Source organism: Octopus bimaculoides, chromosome 15 (genome assembly GCF_046866305.1).
Source record: "Octopus bimaculoides isolate indiv1 chromosome 15, ASM4686630v1, whole genome shotgun sequence".
Taxonomy (NCBI): Eukaryota; Metazoa; Mollusca; class Cephalopoda; order Octopoda; family Octopodidae; genus Octopus; species Octopus bimaculoides.
This window is the reverse complement of record NC_142942.1, coordinates 44,943,831-44,954,307: the sequence shown is the minus strand read 5'-3', so window position 1 is coordinate 44,954,307 and position 10,477 is coordinate 44,943,831.

Here is a 10,477-nt window from a genome sequence, read left to right as displayed (position 1 = left end):
TTTGAGTTTGGTGTCAAGGATGTAGAAAATATGAATTTTTAAAAGAAATGTCTTTCTATATCTTATTATTTTTATCTATACTTCTTACCACTTTTTGTATATAGTTGTAGTAGCAGTAATGATTTTAAAGTGATGTTTAGATTAGCAGTCATGTCTTTACAAATGCACGGATATAATATTAATCGTATTTAAAGCAAGATCAAATTAGAACTAATCTTCTCTCTCTGTATTTATTCATCTTTATAATGACTCAACACAAGCTCTAATCTTAAATTTTCATGAACAAAATAGTGAGACGAATGTATCAAATCATTTCTTACACAAGCATAAAGTCTTAGTTTTATTTACAGAGGGTGGCAGTCAGTCGACGAAATCGACTCCAATGCTTGACTGGTAATATATTTTATCTGTCCTGAAAGGATGAATGACCTCTACGCTGACCTCTATGCTGACCTCTACGGGATTTGAACCTAGAATGTAAAGATCCATAAAGTACTGCAACGTATTTACCCGTCTCTCGATCTATCCTACCGGTTCGTTAACCTTAACTGAATAGTGTCGAGTGCGAAATATCTCTACCACACCAATTATGCATCGGTTCAGACATCCGGCTCCCTTCTCTTCTAATATTTCACATTTTTGGCATTGAAAACTGACCTTGATTTTTTTCCAGGAAACCTAATTTACTTCCAAAGAAAGAGCAGGGTGGGGTCGGGAGGAATTAACATATGTTATTGCCAAGAATATGACTCAAGTGAATCGAAACAGTTTGTTGATGCCACAAGAATAATAACGGTTTCTATTAAAGAAGCGAGGTGTCACATACCGGTTTCAAATTTTGGCACAAGACCGGCAATCTTGGGTGTGGAGCTAAGTCAATTACATCGATCCTAGTTCTCAACTGGTACTTACTTTATCGAAAAGATGGAAGATAAAGTCGACTTCATCGGAATTTAAATTCAGATCGTGAAGACGGACGAAATCCCGCTAAGCATTTTACCCGACGTGCTAATTATTTTGCCAGAGGAATTTTGGTCGAACTAATCAACTTCAGGACTTATTTTATATGGCACATATTCAATCGGTCTCTTTTTTCAAACAGCTAAGTTACGAGGATATAAACATACCAACACAGGTTGTCAAGCGGTGGAGGGGGACAGATACTCTATCTCTCTCTCACACACACACGACGGGCTTCTTTCAGTTTCCGTATACGAAACCCACTCACAAAGCTTTGGTCGACCCGAGTTTATAACAGAAAAATTGCCCAAGGTAGAACGCAGTGGGACTGAACCCAGAACCATATGGTTATATAACAGCTTACCACACAGCCTGGTTGCATATTTCTAACATAAGCACAATACTTCAAATACCTGGGGAGAATTAGTCAATAAAATTAACCCCAGTACTTGACTAGCATTTCACTTTTATCAACTCCGAACGAAAGGAAAGGTAAAGTCGGCGTGATCCGAATTTAGAACTTAATGAGAGTGTAACAAAGCATTTTCCCATCGCCCTAAGATTCTGGCAAATTAAAACAAATCGATCGTATTTAATGGCAGATACAAAGAATCCAATATTTGCAATATAATGTGCAGAACGGAAATTGTAGTGAGATATTTGCTTGGTGTATAAATAGTATTCCGATAATGTGATTATTATTTTAATTGTCTTACTAATTAATCATTTTATTTTAGGTTCTTAATCAAGTCATTTACTGATAAATTCGAAATTACATTTTGAAAATATTTACTCACTCAAGTCTCCTCAGAATCCATAGATGAAACATCTAAGATTGGAGATTCAAAATATCTCACAATTTCTACAGACAGCACTGTAAATTTAATGATCAATACACAAAGAGACTTGCCACTCTGTAGCTTTGATATTAGCTACGATCTTCCTCTTTGCCATTTTCTCCATATAGTTATGTGTACGAAAGCTTATTTAAAACGCCATGTAATGCTCTCAATAAAGCTATTGATTGGGACAGCACATACGCATACACACACGGGCGTGTGTGTATGTGTATGTACATGGTTTCAGTCTCGTTAGGGGACAATGGTGATCTCAAATTAGTGCTCATAATGTTTATCATTTAGTCTATTTAAGGTTTATAACACATTCTATTTTTTATGAGATATTTCTTTTATCTTTTACGTGTTCAGTCATTTGACTGCAGTCATGCTAGAGCACTACCTTGAATTTTTTAGTCGATTGAATATACTCCAGTACTTATTTTTTGAGTTTGGTACTTATTCCGGTGATATCTTTTACCGAACCGCTAGGTTACGGGGATAAACACCAACGCCAGTTCTCAAGCGGTGGTGGGGGTACAAACACAGACGCAAAGATACAGACACACACAAATACATACATACATACATACATACATACATACATACACACACTTGACGGGCTTCTTTCAGTTTCCATCTACGAGATCTATTCACAAGGCTTTGGTCGACCCGAGGGTATAAGCAGAAAAAATTGTCCAAGGTACCATGCGGTGGGACTGAACCCGGAACCATGTACCTGGGAAACAAGCTTCTTATCACACAGTCACGCCAATGCCTATATGTATGCGTATGAATCCATAACTATATGCTTATCTCTCTCTATCTATCTATTTGTGTTTACGGTCTGTATTCCAGTTGATATCTAAATATGCGAGATATTTTATTGTGTAGTTTGTTTATTCCAAATATTTTGTTGTTCAATTTTAGAATCGGGTGTTCTTTCCGACATTATTGTGCGAAAAAGCGACTGTTTCCATAACAATGTGTGTTTATGACAAATTGAAGTTACGTTCGTCTTTGATCTGTCGATGTTAGGGGTGGTGGTGATGACTTGGCAGCTTCATTATAAATAATTTGAAAAGTTATACACACACGATTTCTCACACACAAACACACTGAAATACACACATCTATATGCACACACACTCACATCTGTATACACACACATATCTTTATTCTTTGTTTACTTGTAAATATTATAATTTGTATAAACATGTGCACAGTTCTTTGAAATAAGTTTTATTTAAAGATTTCAAGGACATAGTTTCCAATAGACATTCATTAGGATTCAAAGATGAGGAAAAGAGGACAAGGATAAATGAGAGAGAAATGGTGAAGCGTTTTTGAAACAAAAGGACAATGAAGTAACAGAAAGTGTGGGTGTTAATGAGAATGATGCAAAAAGTTTATAATATGACATCAAAATTATCAAACAACGGTCTATCATTCATTTATTTTTCCTCTCCATTGTTTTTGAAGTGTTAATTGTAATTTCTGTATAAAATATTTTCATTTTCCCTGATTTAAAGAAAAATTCTCAAAACCAACATCAACCGCTTGTTTGGTCTTTTGGTCTTTTGATGAATTAATTCTTGATATTTTATATAGTGATTGCTAACATAGTACCCTACCATCTTAATTCTTTACTCTTTTGTAAATTCTCACTGTTCTGAATTCAAAAGACTCTAGTGGTGACTGACATCTATGTTTAGTTCTTTTTTTTTATCGTAAAAATCATTATAGAACTACATTAAACTTGACTGAATCGATTGTATCCCTCCTCTGAATAACTGACTTAACGTGTTGCCAATGTTTATTATCTTCCCACGATATATATTTTTCAATCCACTAAGACAGAGAAAACTCAAGTTTCTATATTTTACATTGATGTAAGAACCGACAGTCTTGGTAGTAGAGACCATCATTTCTCAGGCAGAAAAATTATTGCTGATGATCTGTCACACCCAGAAGGAAATTTCACGATTGCCTGATCCAATCTGACAGAGTAATTGAGGTAAAACTAACGTAGATGGAATCTATGATGTTTCAAATCATTGTAATATGTAGCTTCACAAGATAAAGATGCTGTTTTGCATTTGGCAAGAATCGAGATTCTTATAGAAAGGTTGAGAATCAATGTTGGAATTTATATATCTCTTCAACCATTTATTTCCCACGAATCAATAATATACATGTGTGGGAATATTGTTTTTCAGTATAGAGGATAATGAGAGATCAAGTGGTTTATTCTTCGCTTAGATGGTCGTGGTTGGAACTCATGGGAATATACATGAAGATTAAAAATTAGATACTATGAAAGGAAACGAAACGTGTCTATGTGTCAATGTATGTATGTGCATGTATATTTATGTGCATGCATATTTATGTGCGTGTATATGTATGTGCATGTATATATATGTGCGTGTATATTCTTTCTTGTGACACAAAATTTTCCATAATGAACTCTTTTTTAAGTGCTTTGTTTTTAGTTCTGTCGGGAAAGTATTCAATTACAGCTGCAGTGTACTCAGCCGAGGTTAATACTGGAAGTTTTATAGCAGGAAACTTACTGAACAGATTTGCTGTAGAACACACGAGAATATCTCATACTAATTATTGTCGTAACCTGTTTCAACGTAGGTCGTTGTTATTCGTGCGTAACGGTACTATAACATTATTCGATCTATTAGACACATCATCATATGTCGAATTCCTGTTTTGGTTATACGGACAAATGCTTTAGAAATTGCTCTGCTGATTGCACAACAAATGCTTTAGAAAATTACATAAAAGATGCAAGATTGCAACTTCTTCAACTGCAGGCATCGTGTATGAATATTCGTAATTATTATATTGATAAAGAAATATAACGATTTAGCTTCAGGTCATACCGAAAGTTTCCATTTCTGTTCTAAGTGTTAAAAACACATGCAATGGGCTGTTTCACTTACGCCTATCAAATTTCACTCATAAAAGTTAGGTCAAGCCGAAGCTATAGTAGAAGTTACAAGGAGTTATTCATTAAAGATTTTCCCTGTTATTGCAGAAAATGGAACTTGTACAGGTATAATCATACATGTTTCTACATGTCACATTGTAAATTTCAGCTTTCCACTAGTATTTGTTTTTTCTTTTACGGCTGCTGAAGTGGACTAAGGTGTTCTAATGGAGGCAGCTGAATGCAGATCATGTTCTTATACTTGAAAGGTCGTACACCAAAAGAAACTTTCGATGAGATGAAGAAAGTTTATGGACACGATGCACCATCACACGACGTAGTTAAGCACTGGCATGGCCAGTTCAAATGTGGTCGGACATCGGTGGAAACTGCTCTCATTCCTGGACGACCACATTCCGCCATTGATGACGACACCATCCATAAAGTGGAAGCCGCCATTTTGGAAGATCACCGCATAAGTATTCGGCAACTAGCCCAAGAAATGAAGATAAGTGTAGGATCCGTGAAAAAAAAAACAAAAAAACATTCACGATCATTTTCACATGCGGAAGTTATCTGCATGATGGATTTCCCGGATGCTCACACCTTTCCAGAAGCAGAAACGATCAATTGCACCCAAGCTCTTTTGGCAATGTGCCAAGAAAATGAGGAGGACTTTTTCGGTAGACTTATCACACAGGACAAAACATGAGTCCATCACTATGGTCTTGAGACTAAAGTCCAGTCGAAGCAATGGAAGCATGTTAATTCACCACCTTCAAAGAAGGTCGCGTCCAGCCCTCAACAGGCAAGGTAATGCTCACAGTTTGTTGGAACCAGCGCGGAGTATTGACGATGGATTTTCTGGCAAAAGGCACCATAATTAACGGGGCATATTTTGCTTCTCTGCTGCAGAAAATGCGGGACGCCATCAAAGCAAAGAGGCGTGGGATGCTGATCAAAGGAGTCCGCCTCCTCCAAGACAACGCCCCAGTTCACAATGCGCATGTTGTCCAGATGGAAACACCCTCTTGCGGCTATGAAATCCTTCGTCATCCTGTTTACTATTCCGACCTCGTACCATCTGACCTCCACCTCATTCCAACCATGAAGTCTTTTTTGAAGGGGAAGCACATTTCGGATGATGAACTTATTTCTGAGGTTCCAGACGCAACCCACCGACTTCTAGAGATGAGGTCTTCACAGCTGCATAAATCGATGGGAGAAGTATGTCACCATTGGTGGTGGCAATGTAGAGAAGGACTAACAATTATGCCAAGTATAGTTTATCTCAGTCCTTGGGAAGTAGGTCAGGGGAAATCTTTAATGAACACCTTCTGTACTTGCTTAAATGTATCAAACTCGGTTAGAAAGCAAATTTCTTAATCACATGGTCATTATATCACAAAATTCTAAGTTAATGATTCTTCATTCGTTGTTCTCTTGGTTTTCCTTTGGTATTCGACAACAATATAATTTAATATTCAGTTGTTACTGTTTAGCACTAGGTATTTCTCATAAAACAGACCAATAACAAAAAGCTTTCTCCTTGTAGTTCTCACGACTATATTTTACTAATAAAAAAATAAGTGCATCTAGGATTACTTTATCAAATGTATAGTTTCTTTGTTAAGACGGTAGGGTTAGGGTTGGTTTTGACTCATTTCTGATAAGAGATCAGTAACGAAAAGCGTTCTCGTAATAATCTTCACGACTATATATTACATCACATTGTGCGTATGTGTATCTCGAACTACATTATCAGATGTGTAGTTTCTTTCTTAAGACTGTAGGGTATGGTTTGAGGGCGAATTAGCTTCTATCTCTAGCACTCAAACGGATATAAACGGATAAAAAGCAATTTTTCATTTGTTCTAATTTATAAATATTTAATTTAGTATTAAGTCACTTTCATCGTGTCTGCGTAATTGTATCTGCATGTGTGTATAAGTGTATGTTTGTATGCATGCGTGTATCTATAGATTGCCTCTATGTGCTTGAGTCTGTGAGTAAATACATTTTCTGAATGCATTTACAAGCAGTTGCGCGTGTATTTGTGTGTATATAAATGCAATGCATATATACATACCTACATACATATATACATAGTACATACATACAGATGTATGTATGTATATGTATGTATGTATGTATGTATGTATGTATCTATCTATCTATCTATCTATCTATCTATCTATCTATCTATCTAGATAGATAGATAGATAGATAGACAGATAAATAGATAGATAGATACATTTCTTTTATTAGCCACACAGGGCTCAACGAAGATGGGACTACATTGTATTTGTCCCATCTTCGTTGAGCCCTGTGTGGCTAATAAAAGAAATGTATCTATCTATCTATTTATCTGTCTATCTATAACTACATAACTACGCAATTGTGTGTATATGCCATTATGCCAATATAATTAAAACACACACACTGGTTCAATTCCACTCGTTTATTAAATATCCGTTTTTTATTGCTTTTTTGCACAGATTTTTATATATATACATATATATGTGTGTGTATGTATATCTATCAATAGATATATACGTACAATTTAGATAGATATTTATGATACAGATATGTTTGTATATATGTATATATACATACATAAGTATAATAGCGCATGCGTATGTACGTATGTTAAGATACATATATATCAAAACAGAAGCTATTTGAATTAGACGCTGCTCGCGGCATTCCATAAACTCGAAATCTCCGCCATTGCTAAATACGCTAATTCGTTAATTATAGTGTTGTGTAAATTTGTCCAAGATAATTTGACAAATATATTCTGCAGCTGATGTTGCTATGGGAAAACTCCAGCATTATGCTTGGTTTCAAGCTGTGTTGAGTTTAGGCGCCAAATAACGGTAACGACAATACGCACGATGTGTTGATGATAAGGATGATGATGCTGATAAGGATGAAGAAGATGGTGCCTATGATGATGATGATGATGATGATGAAGGTCGTGATGATGATGAAGGTCGTGATGATGAAAAGGATGATGCTGATAAGGATGAAGAAGATAGTGCCTATGATGATGATGATGATGATGAAGGTCGTGATGATGAAAAGGATGATGATGCTGATAAGGATGAAGAAGATAGTGCCTATGATGATGATGATGATGATGAAGGTCGTGATGATGGAAAGGATGATGATGCTGATAAGGATGAAGAAGATAGTGCCCATGATGATGATGATGATGAAGGTCGTGATGATGAAAAGGATGCTGATGCTGATAAGGATGAAGAAGATAGTGCCTATGATGATGATGATGATGAAGGTCGTGATGATGGAAAGGATGATGATGCTGATAAGGATGAAGAAGATAGTGCCCATGATGATGATGATGATGAAAAGGATGATGATGCTGATAAGGATGAAGAAGATAGTGCCTATGATGATGATGATGATGAAGGTCGTGATGATGAAAAGGATGATGATGCTGATAAGGATGAAGAAGATAGTGCCTATGATGATGATGATGATGATGAAGGTCGTGATGATGATGAAGGTCGTGATGATGATGAAGGTCGTGATGATGAAAAGGATGATGGTAGTGATAGTAGTACTGGTGAAATTAATGATAAATGCTGCTGCTGATGGTGGTGGTGGTGGTGATGATGGTGATGATGGTGATAGGCAAAATGATATCAGTGGAGAAATTTTAAAGGCGACGTGTTATTCTCTATATATTCGAATAAAATATTTTTATTGCGTTGAGTCAAAAGTTTTGCAATATTTCGGTGACTTATTCGCTTTATTCGTCAAGTTACAACAAAAGCAGCGTGTCATTCATTGTAGAGGCCATCGTGTTGTATCGTCTGAAGTCACGTTTTTGTCAGTTCTTTGGTCCCACGCTGATATCAGTTCCTGTCCTTCGAGCCGAAGAACTCCATCTCTGCAGCTTCCACCTGCTCTTGGGGAGGGGATAAGTCGATTATATCCATGCTGGACAAGCGAGTCTGAAGCTCTTTCCTCAACACAGGCTTTATATATCTATACCCTGGATATTAGTTTATCCAGTGTATAGACATATCTATGTGAATCTGTGTCTGCATATCAGAGAAAGAAATTGAATAATACTGAACACTATTTAACCATTTGTTGTTACATAACCCTCATATTTGAGAGACACAGTGAGTTTAAAGAATTATTTAGGATAAACTTATTAAAATTTTTCTTCTTCAAAATCGTTTTTATTTTCAGTTAGTCGTCCATCTCGATATTTTTCTTGAAATTCATAATGGTTATCATTAATCAGCATCGAATTAAACCAAATCCTTCTAGCTACTTTGTTTTACGTGAATCATATACATTAGTTATTTTGAAAATCTTAAATATTTTATTTGTGTGGCGGTTATTGTAACAATCGTAATGAATGATTTACCAGTTTTTATTTCAGCGGCTGATTAGTTATTCCAATTTCATTTTATATCTGTAGGAGTTATGACAAACTTAAAGGATTCACAGATTCTAGTTTCTGTTAACTGATTTCTACAGATAGTAGCCTGCAAATTTATCTACATATTATAGATATGATACGAAGGGGTATCAAAACGTTGACGGACTAGTTCTGATGGCAGCACACGGTTGCGTGTGCAGTGAGAGCTAGCAATGTCCTTCATGAGGCAGTGTGCCAAGTGACCTCGCTGTGTTTACTTCGCAAGTTGTGAAATTGGTGTTTTTGTGATCACATGTATGCTGTAGTCTGTGATTTTGTCAGGGACAGGAACAAAGCGCCAAGGTGAAATTTTGCGTTAAACTTGGAAGTCTGCTACAGAGATATTGAGCCTGCTTCGGCAAGCTTACGGCGACGAGACAGTGGGTCGTACGCAATGTTTCGAGTGGCACGGCGCTTCAAAAGTAGAAGAACGTCCCTGAAAGACGACGAACGACCTGGAAGACCTGCCACGAGCGTCAGTCATACCCGGAAATGTGGAATTGTGCATTGAGAATTTTATCCCCCAGGGCTAGACCGTCAATCAAGAGTTCTGCTGCAACGTTTTGAAGTGTTTGAAGGAGGACATTCGGCGAAAGCGACCGGATCTGTGGAGCGCAAAGGATTAGATTCTTCACGACAATAATGCACCTTGTCACCGAACTCTCTTCACTCATGAGTTTCTCACCAAAAACAACATGGTGTCGTTTCCGCACCAACCCTATTCGCCAGATTTAACACTTATGAACTTCCATCTTTTCCCCAAGATGAAAATGCAGCTCAAAGGTCACCGTTTTAACACCGCTGTCAAGATCCAGAGCGAATCGCAGAAAGTCCTCGACTCGCGTACATAAAACGATTTCCAAGAACGATTCCAAAATTGGCAGGAACACTGGGACCACTGTATTGTTGTGCAAGGTGACTATTTTGAAGGAGATGAAGTTAAAATTTAGGTAAATAAATTATTTACCGGGAGCAAACGGTGTAAGTTTTGTTTGGCTGAAAAGGCAAGAATCCTAAAAGACTCTCTCGATCCGGGGACCTGTTTAAACTCCAAGAAAGAAACGGTTCCTACTTCAGGCTTAGAATTCCCAATTCGTTGAATAGTCCCGCTACAGCTCCTTCGAATATCACCATGCCGGAGCCGATGTAAAGGAGATAACTTCGTCCTCGCCGCAGCGCAGACAATTATTTATTTTGTTTACAAAAGTAGCTAACCGTTATGTATTTCTTCCTCCAGTTGTAGAGAGGTTATACGCTTTCAGCCATTTGAGTCTGACGAGT